The following is an 18,532-nucleotide window of genomic DNA, read 5'->3' on the forward strand; positions in this document are numbered from 1 at the left end:
AGGGACGTCCAGTTCTTGGTAATGTCACTGTTGTGCCATATTTTCTCCACTTGATGATGACTGTCTTCACTGTGTTCCATGGTATATCTAATGCCTTGGAAATTATTTTGTACCCTTCTCCTGACTGATACCTTTTAACAATGAGATCCCTCTGATGCTTTGGAAGCTCTCTGTGGACCATGGCTTTTGCTGTGGGGTGCGACTAAGAAAATTTCAGGAAAGACTAACTAGAGCAGATGAACTTTATTTGGGGTTAATCAGAAGCACTTTAAATGATGGCAGGCGTATGCTGACTCCTATTTAACATGATTTTGAATGTGATTGCTTAATTCTGAACACAGCTGCAACCCCAGCTATAAGAGGGTGTGCACACTTATGCAACCACATTATTTTAGTTTTTTTTTGTTTTTCTTCCCTCCACCTAAAAGATTTCAGTTTGTTTTTTAATTAAGTGGTACAGTTTATAGGTCACATTAAAGGTGGAAAAAGTTCTGTAATGATTTATCTTTGTCTCATTTATCTTTTGTCTCATTAAACTGGGAAACGACCCCAACTATATTAACACAACCAAGAGGGTAAGGCCTTATTCACACGTCAGTGTTTCGGTCAGTGATTTCCATCAGTGACTGTGAGCCAAAAGCAGGAATGGAGGCTACACAGAGATAAGATATAAGGGAAAGATCAGCACCTGTTCTGATTAGAGACGCTACTGGTTTTGGCTCACAATCACTGACCGAACACTGGCTGTGTGAAATGGGCTTAAAGCAGGGTTTCTCAACTCCGGTCCTCGGGACCCACCTACCAGTCATGTTTTCAGGATTTCAGCAGGTGATATAATTAGTGTCCGTGCATCAGGACTTACCTCTGGTATTCATTCTGTGGGATACTCTCAAATCCTGACCGGTAGGTGGGTTCCGAGGATCGGAGTTGAGAAACTCTGCCTTAAAGGGAGTTTGTCATCTGGAAAATCAGTATTAACCTAAGCCCAATTCCTTCTGGTGCTCCTTCCTGGTCTAATAAACATACCTTTTGGTCTTCAATTCGTCCTTGCATCTTTCGACTCCTATTTGCAAATTAGTCATTTAATGCACCAAAGGCAGGGCTGTGTCCCTTGGTACAACACAGCTCCACTGTATTCTCCTCCCAGTGCCACAGTTGTTTCATTGACAGGCCTAGACTCTCCTCTGTCATTAAGCCTAGCCCTTTCAGTCAAACAACTTTGGAAGACACTGAGAAGAAAATACAGAGAAGCTATCGTGCACAGAAAGACTATTCAACTCATCTTCTTCAGCTCCTGTGGGAAAAGATCCTTAGTCCTCTGGCCCCTGATTATATAAATTTCTCCTCACTTCTTCCTAGATCTGCCCATTAATTGCTAACCCCGCCTCATGCACCCTATATCACCTTCTAGCTCCTACACCTCTCTTTGTCATGCTACTTCTGTAGACTGCTGAGGACAATGATTGGCTGCAGTGTCCAGGCACATCACCAATGCTGTTTGCAAGGACCAGCGCCACAGAGCACGGCACTAGAGAAACGGGTGAGTATATCATGTTTCTTTATCTTAAGACGTTGTAGAAATTGTCTGGGATTTTTAGTTATCTTGGACAACCCCTTTAACTAAGCCTAGAAAGTTGCACAAGTAAGGCTAACCAGCAGCAACAGCGCTCAATGGACCTCATTGACTTAAAGGTCTCTTTAGACAGGATGATACAGGAAGGAAATGTTCTTTCCCAGCAATCGCCTGCTTGTCAGCGAAGGAAAGCAACATGCAGCCATCTTCATCACATTATAGGCAGGAGCGATCGCTAATACCATCTCTAATGCCATCTCTCACCCACATACAGACTCGTTGTTTGCCAGCTGCAGGGCATGTTTAGACTACACGATCTGCTGCCGGCAAACATCAATTTTTGTATCCGCACAATGCTCGTTCATTGGGTAATCGGCGGCTCCTTTACACCGCCAGATATTCACTAATGAGTGTTCCTATGAGCGCTCGTTAGCAATTATCTGCTGGATTTTGGCCCCTTAAGTTTCATCTTGGTGTCCATCATAGTGAAGAACAGTACTACATTCTATACTATTCTTCCTGTCAAGGATGGATTCTGCAATGGAGGCTCCTTATGGAGCCTTTGATTCAGATGTGCACATAGCCTTACTGAGGACCCTGTACAGAAAAAAGTTATATTATATCAAATCTGATCCTTAGTTATAATCTGTATTAAAGCCCAGAGCTGCATTTGCAATACTGCTGGTTTTAATAGGAAACAGTCAACAAGCCTGTTAAAGGGCATACCGATAACAATTTTGTTGAGCCCCTAGAACGCAGCAATCTGCATTGCATTGCATTATGGGACAGTTTATTTTTCCTACATCAAACTGTAGATCTTTTTTTAAATAAGATTGAAGTCGATATCTATCAAAATTTAATGATGACAGAAGGTTCTGGGCACTTTTAAAGGGCATCCACTCCCATTTATAATCATTTCTTCGGCGTGTCCATTTAATGTCACTTTAAGAAAGTGTCTGCCAGAAATAAGGTGATAAAGCCTGGTTATAGCTTAACGCACTACAGAATAAAGCCTCTTCCCTTGAAGGACATAAAAAACCTCAGGAAGTCAAGAACCACAAAGCCATCTCTCTACATGGGTATTTATCCCCCCCACCACGTAATGAGTGGCAGAGTACAGAAGATCAGACAGGTGACAGCGTTACTTCCTAATTGCCCAGCAACGCCTTGCTGATTCCTGAGATAAACATCCTTGGATTACAGCACTGAACATCCTCAGCCTCACATACTGAAACTGTTACAGAAATAACAGACAGTAACCAATTCCAATCCATATTTTAGTTTTCTGCTGAAAATTAGAAGATAAAAGCCGGACTTTCATTGGATAGGAAACTAGGACATTGTTGTTCTGTCCGTCGCCAAAATGCTTAAAGGGAACCTGTCATGTTGAATACGGTGTCTGAGCTGAAGGTACCATATTAGAGAGCAGAAGGAGCTGAGCAGATTGATATATAGCTTTATAGGAAAAAAATCGGTATAACTTGTATTTTATTCACTTAAATTCCTGCTCATTCTGGACTTTGAAGTCAAGGAGGCGGTCCTATCAGTGATTGACAGCTTTCTCTGTATACACAATCATAGAGGGAAGGCTGTCAATCACTGATAGGACCGTCTCCTTGATTTCAAAGTCCAGAATGAGCAGGAATATAAAGGGGTTCTGGAGTTTTTTTAAACTGATGATCTATCCTCTGGATAGATCATCAGCATCTGATCGGCGAGGGTCCAACACCCGGAACCCCCGCCGATCAGCTGTTTGAGAAGGCAACGGTGCCGCGGCCTTCTCACTGTTTACCGCAGGCCCAGTGACGTCACAACTTGTATCAACTGGCCTGGGCGGGGCTAAGCTCCATTCAAGTGAACAGAGCTTAGCCCCGCCCAGGACACTGATACTGTTCGTGACGTCACTGGGCCAGCGGTAAACAGCTATATATAAATCTGCTCAGCTCCTCCTGCTCTATAATATGCTGCCTGCAGCTGAGACACCATATTCAACGTGACAGGTTCCAAATAAAAACTATAGGCGTCCCAGAGCAACGAATCAGATTCCAGCTTTCATTTTTCCAAAGGGTGTTATGGCCAACAGTGAGACTTATTATTAGAACAGTTCTATTCATGAGGCCCAATTTTTCACCTAAAGGGGGTTTCCTATGATTAATGTATTAAATGAAAATCAGACATTATATAGTACATGACAATCTCTAACAAAGCTAGAACCGGCCCTATACCTCACATGGATCCATAGATCTCCCCATACATTGCTCCAATTGCTCAGCCAGATTAGGGGCATGTCTTTTCTCATAGGGCATGTCTTTTCTGCTGTAACTCTCTCCCTATCACAGATCAGAGGACATATCCTTTCTGCTGCAGCTCTCTCTCTCTATCACAGATCAGAGGACATATCCTTTCTGCTGCAGCTCTCTCTCTATCACAGATCAGGGGACATATCCTTTCTGCTGCAGCTCTCTCTCTCTCTATCACAGATCAGGGAACATATCCTTTCTGCTGTAGCTCTCTCTCTCTATCACAGATCAGGGAACATATCCTTTCTGCTGCAGCTCTCTCTCTCTATCACAGATCAGGGAACATATCCTTTCTGCTGCAGCTCTCTCCCTATCACAGAGCAGGGGACATATCCTTTCTGCTGCAGCTCTCTCTCTCTCTCTCTCTCTCTATCACAGATCAGGGGACATATCCTTTCTGCTGCAGCTCTCTCCGTGACTATTTTAGTTGAAAAATAGTCGCAGTTCCCATTTTTAACTAGCCGTGCAACAATATTTAGTTGCACAGCCGGTTTCATGGGCCGGAACGGACGGAGTGGGTGGTGTGAGTGGGAGGTTGTGGAAACTGGTGTAAATGTTGGTGAAAAGCTATGCCTGCCAGGGGCTAGCATAGTTTTTACACCAGGTGCCAGGACTGCCATAGATGCGTCTTCATTTGAAACGAGGCACTCGCCTCTTCATAAATTAGGCAAAACTTACAGCAGCGCAAGGGGGGAAATAAGACCAGCCTAAAAAAAACAATGCCCCAGTGTCTCTATCAAAAGGTTTGCATTGTCGCTTGCTTCAGTAGGGTGCTGGGTTCTGATCCGAACCTTTTGCATGGAGTTGGTATGATAGGTTTATGGGCTGCCTATGACATTTTCCTGTGTGAGATAGGGAAATTAGACGGTCAGTCCCACCGCTAACAGGGATGGGGGGGGATGACAAACAGTGCACTGCGCTGCAGAATATGTGGGCGGTATAAACAGATCAGATATGAGCAATACTTGCTGTCATTTTCTTATAGTCAGTGAAGCGTTTTGTGTAGATATCCTATAATACTCTGATTTGCGGGCGCACACTTTTGTTTCTGGTCTGTTTATTTCTATGATCAGTATCATTATCTCGAGCCCTGGGGGTATTCAGGAGGAAGAAGAGGAAGCCCAGTAATGTAAAACATGTGTTCCCCACTTCATGTCAGTGAGCAGAGAGCAGGAGCTGTTCAGATCCTGGCAGCTTCTCCATGCAATAGCGAGGCCGCAAGGCTTCAATAGAGATGAGGTAGAGAGCAGGAAATTCTTAGGGGCTGGGCAGGGTCTTGGCTGCAAGTTTGTGACTGGAAAATGTGAGACAGAGACAGTGCAGGCATTGGAGCTCAGGCCTGGCTGACTGGGTACAGTGAAGTCCGTGGAGCCCTCCTCTCCTGCTATGCTAGTGGCGAGGGGCTTGTTTATGTCCAGATATTGAAAGGTAAGGACATCTGGAGTAGAAGTTTACAGGGGTTGTCCAGGCTGGTTTGGGGGTCTGGTGACATGACTGACAGGGCTAATCTAACACAAACTGTGGGCGGTGATGTCACACGAGGAAACATGCAGCTAGCCATACTTCCCAGTTCCCTACTTCTCACCCAAAACCTCCTTTGAAACTTATCCATGTTTGTAAGTTATTAGATTTACTATGGTACCCCAGAGCGTGTCCGTCTTAGGTCCTAACTGCCTATTACTGAGTATTCTTTCATCATGTATTGCTGTTTTATGCTTATCAGATGGATTTTGTTTGGTGGTAATATGACAATTAGAAATGTAATGTGCACGTGTCACGCAGACAGATGTATTGCGGTTCTCTACCACCTGTTGTATGGAGGTGTTATACGTCACCCCTAGATTTCTGTTGGGTCATGCTTTACCCACATTTGATGCAGCTTTCTTGCCGTGTACCATGGGACTTTGCAATATGGTGCTGTACGAAGTCACCCTATATCGACGCAAAATGCAGACTCAGCTCTGTCATAAGGAACCTCAAGGATTTTGTCTGGACAACCTCCAGGCACATGGCTCCAGCGTGTTGATGAGGTCTTAGATCGGCTTTTGAGTCATACTGTATGAATGTAATAGAAGCGGTGCCCCTCTCAAGACCCCCCTCTATTTCCCATAGAATCTCAGTGCATCACACATTTGGGCTCATTCACACGACCGTATGTATTTTGTGGTCCGCAATAAATACGGATGACGTCTGTGTGTATTCTGTATTTTGCGGAACAGAACAGCTGGCCCCGAATAAAACAATCCTATCCTTGTCCGTGATGCGGCCAATAATAGGACATGTTCTATTTTTTTGCTAAACGGACATACGGAAATGGAATGCACGCGGAGTATCTTACGTTTCGAATGCACGGGTCTGAAAAACAAGAAGGACTGGACTTGACTCCCATTGATAACTGCTGCCAGACCTCCCCATGATCAGGGCAGCATTGGGGTGGCAGGTGGCATGTATCATATTTATCAAACAATTGCGTCATCTAAGGTTGTATTGGCACATGACATTTTGTGTTGTTTTTTCACTTGCAAAAAGATCGTAATTATACAAAACAGGTAAGAAAACATTTTGAAAACTACTACGTGGTTACTGCGATTTAGTGGAAATGCTGCATTTTTGGCACTTAATAAAATAGCAAGTTACGGAGAATACACAGGCTTCTTCACTCATCTGTGTTTGTTTTGGTGATGCAAATACTCGAACCATGCTGCATCCGAGTTGTTAATCCACAAAGGTTTGTGTTTTTCCACCTTGGTTGATCTGCGCCTGTCAAAAAGAGAAACTTTTTAAAACTTTTTTCAGTTTTCTGTGCAACAGATCAGTAAAACCAGACCATGTAGAGTTGTTGCAGTTTGCAGTGTGGATTTTGACCATGTGGCTTGTATAGGTAAAGTTTATAAAAGTGGTGTGCTTCTCCTGTATGCACGGAAACCCACAGAAAAACCACGTGTGGTTTTTCCATGGTTTTTATATGTGATCAAAAAAGTCCAGAGTAAATCCAATCATAGGGTATGTTTACATATGACTTTTTTTGATGGACGCACGGCTATTCACTATGAAAACAGAAGAAACACAGTGGTTGGAATTAGCTAATAGGATGCTGCTACAGATTTGTATGGCAGGCAACTGCATCCCAGGTGCAGCATGGCCACTCCTTGTGGTCATACACTCGGGGGCCCCTGGAGTGCCACCACGCTGCGTGATCATGTCTTGGTTGTGACGCGGCAATACAAGACATTACAGGCTCTAATTAAGATAAGTGGGACCGTACTGTTTAGTAGATCTGTATTGTTAATGACTGCATGATATTTAGGGCTTAGTGTGCACCAGTTTTCTGGTAACCCAGAAACAGCAGTCTCTGTAAATCTTATTCCAAACCGTACTACGGCATCTCACCTACTACGCCCCTCTGCTCCATACCTTAATCAGAGACAACTTGAGGAGGAGGAGGACAGCAAATGGATCTATTGATGGCCACCACAAAGGGACAGCTTTTGGGGCAATATATTGTGAATTGTGGTATATGGTTCTGATGGTATTTTGCACTATGGTATTGCTGGCCCTGCCTACTTGTGTTACCCTGCATTCTGTCAATTTGGACCCACCTACAAATGGGGTCACTTTTAGTTTTTTTCTAGGGCCACTGTAAGTTCCCAATCCGCTCCTGCAGTCACAACATTGTAGTCAAGTTGGGGGAGCAGTCACTTATTACACTAACGAGGATCCACATGATAGCCCACATGCCTCCATCAGCATTCCAGTAGAAGGGGCAGTCAACTATAAAACCTTGTTGTGACTTTTGAATAAAATATTTGGCATTTTAATAGTGCACCCTGGGGCAGGCAAACAAGTATGTTTGAGCAACTGGCTGGAAACAGGCGTTATGTAAATACATTGGTGGTCATTTGTTATACTGAAATACGCCTACATTAGGCGTATTTCAGGCATAGTTGGTGGTGCGTTGTGTTGCCATCTGCCACTTTTCCCCGCTCACGCTGGGTCTAAAATTTTGGGGGCGTGACGTGGGGGAGGGGAACAGGCCGGGCCGGCAGGCCTGTTTGATGTACCATTTTCTACACCTGTTTCAGGTGTAGAAAAAGGTCTTAATGTTAGACAGCTAGGAAATTCTCAAACATTTAGAACCGGCAGAGGATCCGCCGAAGTTATGTAGAGGCCGGCGCCTTTTCATAACTTCGGTTTTTCCACCGCAATCTTAGGGGTTTATGCACGTTTTAGACACCAGTCATAATACATTTTATTTATACCCTCTTCTCTGGCTGATTTTGGGTCAATTCGGTTTTGTATTCTGCTTTATTAACTTACATAAAGCTACAAAGTGTTATCATGACATTAGGAAATAGAATTAAAAAAATTTGAATTTTGTAACCTACACCGTGAACCTAACATTAAGCATATAAAGAGAGAAAGATTATGCAGTCAGGATCTTGTCCCTGTAATAATAGATGTTCCTTGATGTGACTTGTGGTTGAAAATGTCATAGGCCACCATGTTCTAATGTTCAGGGTCATAACTGTAATGTGTGTTCTCTTGGACAACAGTACACTAAGCTAAATCAGTGTTATACTTTCTGATGTCCTGGGAAATCTGCATAGATTTTAACCTCTTAGGAGTCATTGACATTCCTTTTTACAGCGATCTAGGACCAGTCCTGCTTGTGCGACCCATACCTTCATGAAACGAGTGCACCACTGTGCAACAACAATCTTTATTAATATGGGAGATACTATATCTCCTTAAGGAGAGCGCCTTATTAGCATGAGGAGTCTTATAGGCCAGGCAATGCTCCTCTGGAATTCTGTGAAGAGGGTATACAAATGAGCTTTTAGCAAGCTCTGCCTCATGCCACCATATGTAAGGTAGCTATCCTACAAGTCAATGTTCAACCTTTTAAACAGGCCTTGAGACATGACTTGGATAATAATTAAGCCAGCACCTCATCTGCAGAGAGCTGTTTCGGAGTGATTGCCCCTCATCAGTGCAGAGCAGAGACTAATGGCTTAATTGGGTGAGTTAGGCTACTTTTCACACTTGCGGCAGAGTGATCCGGCAAGCAGTTCCGTCAAAACGTATGCCAACTGATGGCATTTGTAAGACTGATCAGGATCAGAAAAATGCATTGAAATGCCGGATCCGTCTTTCCGGTGTCATCTGGAAAACGGATCCGGTATTTTTTTTTTCACCTTTTTTTCGGTCTGCGCATGCCCAGACTGGCAGGACGGATCCGGCATTCCGGTATTTTGAAATACAGATTCGGCACTAATACATTCTTATGGAAAAAAATGCCGGATCCGGCATTCAGGCACGTCTTCATTTTTTTGGGGCCGGAGATAAAACCGTAGCATGCTGCGGTTTTATCTTTGTCCTGATCAGTCAAAAAGACTGAACTGAAGACATCCTGATGCATCCTGAACGGATTGCTCTCCATTCAGAATGCATAGGGATAAAACTGATCAGTTCTTTTCCGGTATTGAGCCCCTAGGACGGAACTCTATGCCGGAAAAGAAAAACACAAGTGTGAAAGTACCCTTAGGTACTAAAAGTACTGCATGTCCGGTGGCCTTTCACACTAGCGGCAGGACGGATCAGACAGGCTGTTCACCCTGTGGGATCCATCCTGCCGCTATTTTGCTGTGCCGCCGGACTGCCGCTATATTGACTATAATGGGGACGGGGGCGGAGCTTCAGCGCAGCACGGCAGTTCATGGTAAGAGTCGGACATGCAGTACTTTTAGTCCGTTAGCCTTTCGCGGTGCACTGCCGTGCTGCGCCGAAGCTCCGCCCCGTCCCCATTATAGACAATAGGGACAGAGTGGCGGTACATCGGCAAGGCGAAATAGCGGCAGGACAGATCCGACAAGGTGAACAGCCTGTCGCATCCATCCTACCGCTAGTGTGAAAATAGCCTTATTACATCTGGTGGCATTAGAGGCAGAGCTTGCTAGGAGCTCATACCCTCTTCCCAGAATTCCAGAGGAGCATCGCCTGACGTGTAAGACTCCTCACGCTGTTTTGGCACTCTCCATAAGGAGATGTGTAATTCCCCAAATCCTGACCTAGTCCTCTCACCCAGTTGAGCCAGTACTCTCTGCTCTGCACTAATAAAGGGTAATCCCCCGAAACAGCTGTCTGCAGATGAGGGTCTGGCTCAATTATTGTTGAAGTCATGCCTCAAGGCCTGTTTAAAGGGTTGAACACTGACTTATAGGATAGCTGCCTTACATCTGGTGGTATTAGAGGCAGAGCTTGCTAATAGGCCATTTGCATACCCTCAATCCTTAGTCATAGCATATAACTGAAAAAACATATCTACCCTAAAATATTTGTTGGGGCTGCAAAACACATCCCCTATTGATTAGTAAATTATTTTCATGCAGAAGTTTAACCTTATCATTATATATGATTAGCATAATGTATCAAACTGTATTGCAAAAACATACAAAATAGATAATCTCAATGTGTTTAACATAAAGAGCCAAAAAGTTACCCTGTTTAACAACTTTCTTTCTGTGGTCAACCCCCTAAATGATCTATCTGTACATGCTTTTTCAAATTCCTTGAAATAAAAGCCCCTGTTTTCACCCGCATTTACCTCCTTAAAGTGGTGAGTCGGCATCGATATATTAGAGGTATTCTTTACCTTAAAGGGGTTATCCGATGACTAATGTAAAAAATGAAAATCAGACAGCATATACTGTAGTACAGGACAGTCTCTTTCTAACAACCAGCCCTGTACCTCACATGGATCCAGAGATCTCCCCATTCATTGCTCTGCTACATTTATATCAAGCTGACAGCTCTAGGGGAGTGTATTTTCTGCTTCAGCTAAAGGGGCGTGTCCATGCTCTCCCTATCACAGCTCAAGGGGAGTGTCTGTTCTGCTGCAGCTCAGGGGGCGTGTCCATGCTCTCCCTATCACAGCTCAGGAGGCAGTTGAAGGATGAAACTGAGCATGTGCGACCTTCTCAGTGAGCAGGACAAACAAATAAGAAAAAAAGAAAGCAAACAACAAACAGCAGGTAGCGCTATACGGATATATTTTATTGCATAACTCAGTAGCTATACAAAATGTCTAATTACATGCAATCACAAAATTATTCAGATACAGTTGCTGGTTTGAAAACTGTAGAATATTTTTTTGTGGAACAACCCCTATAACTTCAGAAAAATGATGTCTCATTCTGACTTTTAGAGGACTCATGGTACACCCCACACATTGCTTTTTGCAGAATTTGGAAGATGTAAGATTTACCACGGTAGCAATGTTGCAAGTGATATAGTTGTTAATATATTACTTTTTGGAGTGACAAAGGATGAAAAGCTTTTCTTCTACCTCCACTAGAGGACTTATCTTACATGTATTGAGGCCACATTTATAGCTGCCGGGGTATGCCAGCCGTGTACTGTTCTTTTGTCATTTAGATGTCTCCAAAAAGAGACATAGGACAGAATTAAACCACGAGTCCCTTGTGTGTGTGTCTGTCAATAAAATTATTATAATTTGCAAATTTGGTCAATCTGCAGTGAAATCCACATGTGAACATACCCTTAAAGGGCTTTTCTGATATTCCAATATTAATGGCCTATTCTCAGGATAGGTCAACAGTATCATATCAACATGGGTCTGACTCCCATCACCCCTACAGATCAGCTGTTTGTAGAGGGCCAGTGACGACACGTTCATCGATCACGTGGCCTAGGAGCAGCTCAGTCCAATTCAAGCGAATGGAACTGAGCTGCAATACCAGGCATAGCCGCTATCCAATGGATGTTGCTTTTGCTTGGTAAGCTGCGGCCCCCTCAAATAACTGAGCAGCGGGGGCCTTGATTGTCAGACCCTCTCCGATCTGATGTTTATGACCTATCCTAAGGATAGGACATCAGTATCAGAATATTGGCTCTACATAACCTGTCCTATAACACCAAAGATTAAAAGCTAAAAAAAACTACCATTCAAAAAGTTATTTTAAAAACTTGAAAAATTGTATTGGGTAATCCACATATATATTTCATACTTATCATAAAATATATATAGCAGCAGACATGGAAAGAACTGAAGTATGACAAATATACTCATCTCCAGACTTGAGGGCCTAGTACAATTATAGATAGCAATGTAAACATATATTAGACTCAGTATATAACCATACATTAATATAATGCAATTCACCTCTTATGGTAAAGACTGGTGACAAACATCTGCAAGGTCTAATACATTGTTACTATCAATAATCATCAAGGTTACTGACCCAATCTTGAACGTGTCGCCCGACTATCGTTTCGGTGTGCACTTCCTTGCGGGGCCTGTCCTATATGAAGATATCTCATGATCTTAAGAAGGTTGGAGACCTCTGTTCTAGACATTGTTGCAAAACACTTTGTAACTCTCTCTTCATGATAAAAACCTTGCACTGTAGACTGAGCAACGATATGTTCAATTATTCCAACAGGGAAGAGCCCAGGGGTGATGTTATATGTGAAGCCCCAAAGTATCTATTTTTTGCTATTATGGGATTTCTGATGGACCCCAGATCTGACTTTAATGTGTTGCAAATGGAAGCCATGCTGCTATTGTGAACAGAGCCTCATTGGCACTGGTGTGAGGGTATTGCAATGTTATTAATGTAGTATTTTGGGCACTGTGATGGGAGCAGTGTTGCTGCTCCTGTTATTGGTGCAATATGGCATCTGAAAAATAACTTGTTATCTTTTCCATCTCTCAAAGTAACCAACTGTAGCGAGTTTCCAAATATTGGGAGACTAGGGCATCTAAAAAAGGGGGCAAGCATAAAAATTCCAGCCATTCCAGTGTCATTCTTGTACTAAATATACCTATTCCTGACACCCTAGCAGATCACTTTACTCAGACTCCAAAAAAAGATCTCACTTGGGAAAAGATTGCATTAGACAGATGGTGGAAGAATAGTAGTGTTTCACAGTTTCTTTGTTCTCTTCTGGTAGCCTTCTGTAATGGAATGGTATATGTGACTTTCCAGAGATCCATATGTATGACTATCCATGGGTGACCACCCATCTCTCCCCCCCCCCCCCCCACTCCCGAGTCAACTAGAAGGATAATCCAGCATTAGAAAGATGACTGCTATCTTGAAAAAAACTGCCTCACAGCTGTCTCTAGGTTGTATGTTGTATGTATTCTGTGTGCTATTCCCATGACAGAAAGGAACTATGTTTTTCTATACAAACCCTTTAAATGCATCTAGTGAAGGCCTGAATGTATGAGCAGTATGAAGAAGAGCACATACTCAAGAGTCTTTGATGCAATTTCAGAGTAAATATCTTATGCTTTAAATATAGCTTGGACGAGTTATGTGCACTTTACAAGCTTATGCTGTCACAGGTACAGTATAGTAATTAGACAGTAGCAGGGAACACATTCTCTGGTAATTACCGGGGACATAGGTTGCTAAAAATTTTTCAAAGGTTGATGGATTCCAAAAAAATGCATATTGTCTAACCAGCAGACAGTTTCCATGGACACGCAAGTAAAGCCTGAAAATAGATATATTCTAAGGTTGACCTGCGGCTCACATACCAGTTGCCATTGATGTCAGCCTAGTTTAGCCTATACACAAAACGATCCAGCATCCAGTAAAATCCTTAGGTTTTCCAGTTTCCATCAACATTAGAGATGAGTGAATTTTTAAAACATTTGATTCGGCCGGTTCGCCTAATTTCTTTGCAAAAAACGCCTATTTTCTGGCTGCAGAGAGCCTTTATAGGGGTGTAGAACACTGTGTCTTGCAGTAACACACATAGGGAGTCTGCTTTGGTAGTGAAATAATACTGTGAGTCTGTATGACATGCTGGTGACAGGCGTCACTCTTATAATCATTGCACACTTCACTTATTTGTGCAGTCACAGGGTCAAAACTGACCAAATAACGCAAGTGTAAACTCAGCCTTACAGGTCAATGTTAGCATCAAGAAAATGCGCACTCCTTTTACATCGTCGTCAGCTGATTCCACACAGATGTCAGCAGAACCTGTTCTATTAAAAGCTTATACAAGTAGAGTCCCCCGACAGAGTGGAGAGGGTGTCAGCAGTAAGTTTGTGTTGACGTCACTGATTATTTTGCCCTTCCTCTGATCTGTCAGAACAATAACCCACAAAAATCGGATCCTGTCTGTTGAGCATCCACCTTCGCTTGGTCAGCATTTCGTCAGTAATCTATCAGTATTGCTAATGCCAAAAGAAACAGGAGTGGATCAAAACAGAGATGACACGTGAATGGAATATTTGCATGTCTGCTGTGTTTTGTACCCACTACTGCTTTTGGCTACCAAATCACAAGCCAATTCTGATGGGACCATACAGGCCTTACAGCTGCTACACAGACAGGATCCGTTGTGTGTCTCATTTTTCCTTCCTTCTGACAGATCAGAAGAAGGGTCAAATAAATGATGATCTCAGCCAGGCCGAAAGACAAAATAGTGTCCCAGTCATGAAGTGGGGAGGATGGGAACAGCATGAGAAGTCCACAGAGTGGCCCTATGACATAGTGGTGAGGTGGAAGCAGCATGAGTAGACCACAGAGTGGTCCAATGACAGAGCATGGAGGTAGCGCCAGCATCAGGAGGAGGCCACAGAGTGGCAAGGTGACATAGTGTGGAGGTGGCAGCAGCATTAGGAGACCACAGAGTGGCAAGGTGACATAGTGTGGAGGTGGCAGCAGCATCAGAAGACCACAGAGTGGCAAGGTGACATAGTGTGAAGGCGGCAGCAGCATCAGAAGACCATATAGTGGCAAGGTAACAAAGTCTGGAGGTGGTGGCAGCAGCATGAGAATACCACAGAGTGGCAAGGTGACATAGTGTGGAGGTGGCAGCAGCATGAGGAGGCCACAGAGTGGCATGGCGACATAGTGTGGAGGTGGCAGCAGCATGAGAAGACCACAGAGGGGCAAGGTGACAAAGTGTGGAGGTGGCAGCAGCATGAGGAGGCCACAGAGTGGCATGGCAACATAGTGTGGAGGTGGCAGCAGCATGAGAAGACCACAGAGTGGCAAGGTGACATAGTGTGGAGGTGGCAGCAGCATGAGGAGACCACAGAGTGGCAAGGTGACATAGTGTGGAGGTGAAAGCAGCATGAGGAGACCACAGAGTGGCACAATGACATAGTGTAGAGGTGGCAGCAGCATGAGAAGACCACAGAGTGGCAGGGTGACATAGTGTGGAGGTGGCAGCAGCATGAGGAGGCCACAGAGTGGCATGGCGACATAGTATGGAGGTGGCAGCAGCATGAGAAGACCACAGAGTGGCAAGGTGACATAGTGTGGAGGTGGCCGCAGCATGAGGAGACCACAAAGTGGCGAGGTGACATAGTGTGGAGGTGAAAGCAGCATGAGGAGTCCACAGAGTGGCAAGGTGACATAGTGTGGAGGTGGCAGCAGCATCAGGAGGTCACATAGTGTTGAGTTGGGTGACAATACCAGTACCCACTAAAGATGGTGGGTTAAGGTAGGAGCACTTGGCATAAGATGTGTGGCATCAGGCGGGTGGCAGCATCAGAATAGTAGCTGATGCAGGTAGCAAGAAGAAAATGGTCTCTTTTGTCAAAGTGTTGGTGTGGTATCATGGATGATCTAGTTTGATACATCAGGCATTGGTGGGTGGAAATCCTGGCTGATCCACCCCTGATTAATCTTGACAAAGGTCAGTCTCTCCACATTTTGGGTAGACAGGCGAGTTCTTCTTGGGGTAACTATGGCCCCCTCCGCACTAAACACCTGCTCTGATGCCACACTACTGGCTGGGCAGGACAGTTTTTCCAAGGCAAACTCTGCCAGTTGCGGCCACAAATCCAGTTTGGCTGCCCAGTAGTCCAGCAAATCTTCAATGATGGCTGGCATGGTGCACTCCAAGTATGCCACCACCTGCTGGTTCAGGTTCTGCTCATGTCTAGCTGATGGTGAGTAGTTTCTTCACTATGCGGGTGAAGAAAGCTGCTTTTCAGCAAATCTAGACAGGCTGCTGTTGATAGGGCTGGTACTGCTCCTGCCACCCCACCCCTCCCCAGCAGCCATGGCAGTGGAACGTGAGCACAGAGGGCCCCCCTGTTAGACCTGCAAGAGGATGGATGATGGCACAGATAGGCAGCGGCCAACTGACTACATAGGATGTCTCTATAGTAGTTCAGTTTGTCCTCCCTCTCAGTGGGTGTAAAAAAGGCAGCTATTTTGGACCGGTAGTGAGGGTCCAACAAGGTGGAGAGCCAGAAGTCATCCCTCTGCTGAATAGTGACAATTTGGCTGTCACTACGCAAGCAAGTGAGTATGCACTGTGCCATTTGTTCAAGTGACTTGGAGGGACTCCCTGCCTCCATCTCCACTGCATACTGCCACGGTGTGTCTGTGTCCTCTGCCTCATCTTCCTCATCGCCCTTTATCTCCTCTGGCTGATCCTGCTCCTCCTTTCCTGTCACCTGTGTAGAAAAACCACCTATTTCGCTACACATTACTTGTGCTCTAATGTCTTTCTCCTCCTCCAGTTCAGCCCCGACAGGGCTCATGTGGCCGTGAGATGTAGGAGTCACATCTCCAGTCCCCTAACCAGACAGATTTACCAGGACATTAAGCAGTGGAATGACATTGTTTATCCCGTAGTCCTGGCGACTGACAAATAACGTGGCCTCCTCAAAGGGCCTGAGCAAACGGCAGGTGTCACACATGAGCTGCCACTGGCTGACATCGAAGTTACACAGGGGAGTACTCCTGTCCGCTTGGATCATCAAGAAATTGTTTATGGCCTTTCTCTGTTCATACAGTTGGTCCAACATATGGAGGGTGGAATTCCAACGGGTGGAAACGTTGCATATCAGATTATGTTGGGGGATGTTGTTCTGCCGCTGCAGCTCAGGGAGGGTGTGCTTTGTGGTGTACGAGTGGCTGAAGTGAATGCAAAGATTCCTGGCCATTTTTAGAATGTCTTGCAGATGGGTGGAAGACTTCAGAAACCGCTTGACAACCAGATTGAACACGTGCGCCATGCAGGGGTCATTGCTCAGCCCTCCTTGACGCAGCGCCGACACAATGTTCTTCCCATTGTCGGTCACCATGGTTCCGATTTTCAGTTGTCACGAAGAAAACCAGGATTCGATTTCTTGATGAAGGACATGGAGCAGTTCCTCCCCTGTGTGACTCAGTTCGCCCAGGCAAACGAGGTGCAGAACAGCGTGACACTGCTGTGAACTGCACATGTGGTTTGCTGGAGGGGCACTGTGAATTGTTTCTGCAGTGGAGGCTGAGATAACAGTGGAGGATGAGGAGGCAGAGGCGCACATTGTCACAGGACCGAAGCGGCATCACCTGGCCAAGTTGCTGGTGTGGCTGTGCAGGTACCACATTCACCCAGCAGGCCGTAAAGGACATGTATTGTCCCTGACCGTAGTTATAGCTCCACATGTCGGCACAGCCATGCACTTTGGCAGACACTGACAGGCTCAAGGGCTGGCCCACCTTCTGTTCTACATGTGTGTGCATTGCTGGTACTGCCTTTTTGGCCAAAAAATGACGATTGGCATTCTCCACCTTTGCTCGGCACAAGCCATCAGTTCTCTGAAAGGTGCAGAGTCCACCACTTGGAAAGGGAGGGACTGCTGCAGCACCAGCAACTTGGACAGGAGCATGTTCAGCTTCTGCGCTGTTGGATGAGTGCACGCATACTGTTGTCTCTTGGCAATCGCTTCGGTGATCAATTGCTGAAGGAATGACTGACGAGGAGTAGGAGGGCGAGGAGCAGGAGCATCAGGACCAGCAGATGATGGGAAGGATAGACAGCTCCCTTCGGCTGAGGTGGCGGAGCCTTGAGTGCCTGAAACCGGGTGCGTGCCACTGTGTGATGCAGTAGTTGCTGCGATAGGCTGGACCACCACATGGGTGCCATGGTTCTCCCAGGCCACTTTATGGTGATGCTGCATATGTTGACGCATGGCTGTGGTGCCAACATTGGCACCCTGGCCACGCTTCACCTTCTGCCCACAGATTCGACATATAGCGATGTTTACCTCCTCGGCGGCTTAAAAAAAACTGCCACACCGGCGAGTAGGTGATTTTACCCCCAACACTATGCACTGACTGCTGCCGCAGCTGCCTCCGTCAAAGCGGGTGGTCTACCACTGGCACGTTTGGCTCCCGACCTCCCACTTCTGCCACCTTGCTGACTCCCGGCCATGCAAGCAACACCAGCTCCCATACCACTCTCCTCAGCACTACTTACCCGCCTAGTGGAGGAAGTGGCGGATTTCTCCTCCAGATCTTGGCTGGGCAGTATCTGCTGACTGTCCTCTAGTAGCTCGTCCTTGCTGAAAAGTGGAACCAAGCCTACGGCATATAATACTTTTTGTGCTGAGAGACCTGAAAATGACAGAGGAAGGTTCAGGACAGGTGGGGGCACAGGGCCTGCTCCCGGGCCATGCCAACTAAGCATCGTGTCAGAGAAACCCACCGACTTTTGGCTGGGGTTGTCTGATGTCACTTGGGACAAAGTGGGTGACTGAGTCAGCCATTCAAGAACCGCTGGGTTGCTGGTCAAGACACAACCGCTAGATGACACCGGGAGCTCAGGCATCCCGCTGGGACCTTTGCTGTCACGCCCCCCTTACTCTGCTGCGATCCTGTGCCAAAAACAT

At 45.4% G+C, this 18,532-nt stretch overlaps 1 protein-coding gene across 3 annotated transcripts in view; it reads left to right on the forward strand.

The window, feature by feature from the left end:
- The window catches only part of SGCD (sarcoglycan delta), a 756,997-nt gene that overhangs the window by 439,963 nt on the left and 298,502 nt on the right, over window positions 1-18,532 (forward strand). The window contains exon 1 of one of the 3 annotated variants that reach the window (XM_044281195.1): window positions 5,151-5,301. The exons of the other annotated variants lie outside the window; for them this stretch is intronic. The gene's annotated coding sequence lies outside the window, so the exon portion shown is untranslated. Of the gene's footprint in view, window positions 1-5,150; window positions 5,302-18,532 lie in introns of those variants that run through there. 3 annotated transcript variants of the gene reach the window in all.

The sequence above is a fragment of the Bufo gargarizans genome, chromosome 2 (genome assembly GCF_014858855.1).
Source record: "Bufo gargarizans isolate SCDJY-AF-19 chromosome 2, ASM1485885v1, whole genome shotgun sequence".
NCBI classification, from domain to species: Eukaryota; Metazoa; Chordata; class Amphibia; order Anura; family Bufonidae; genus Bufo; species Bufo gargarizans.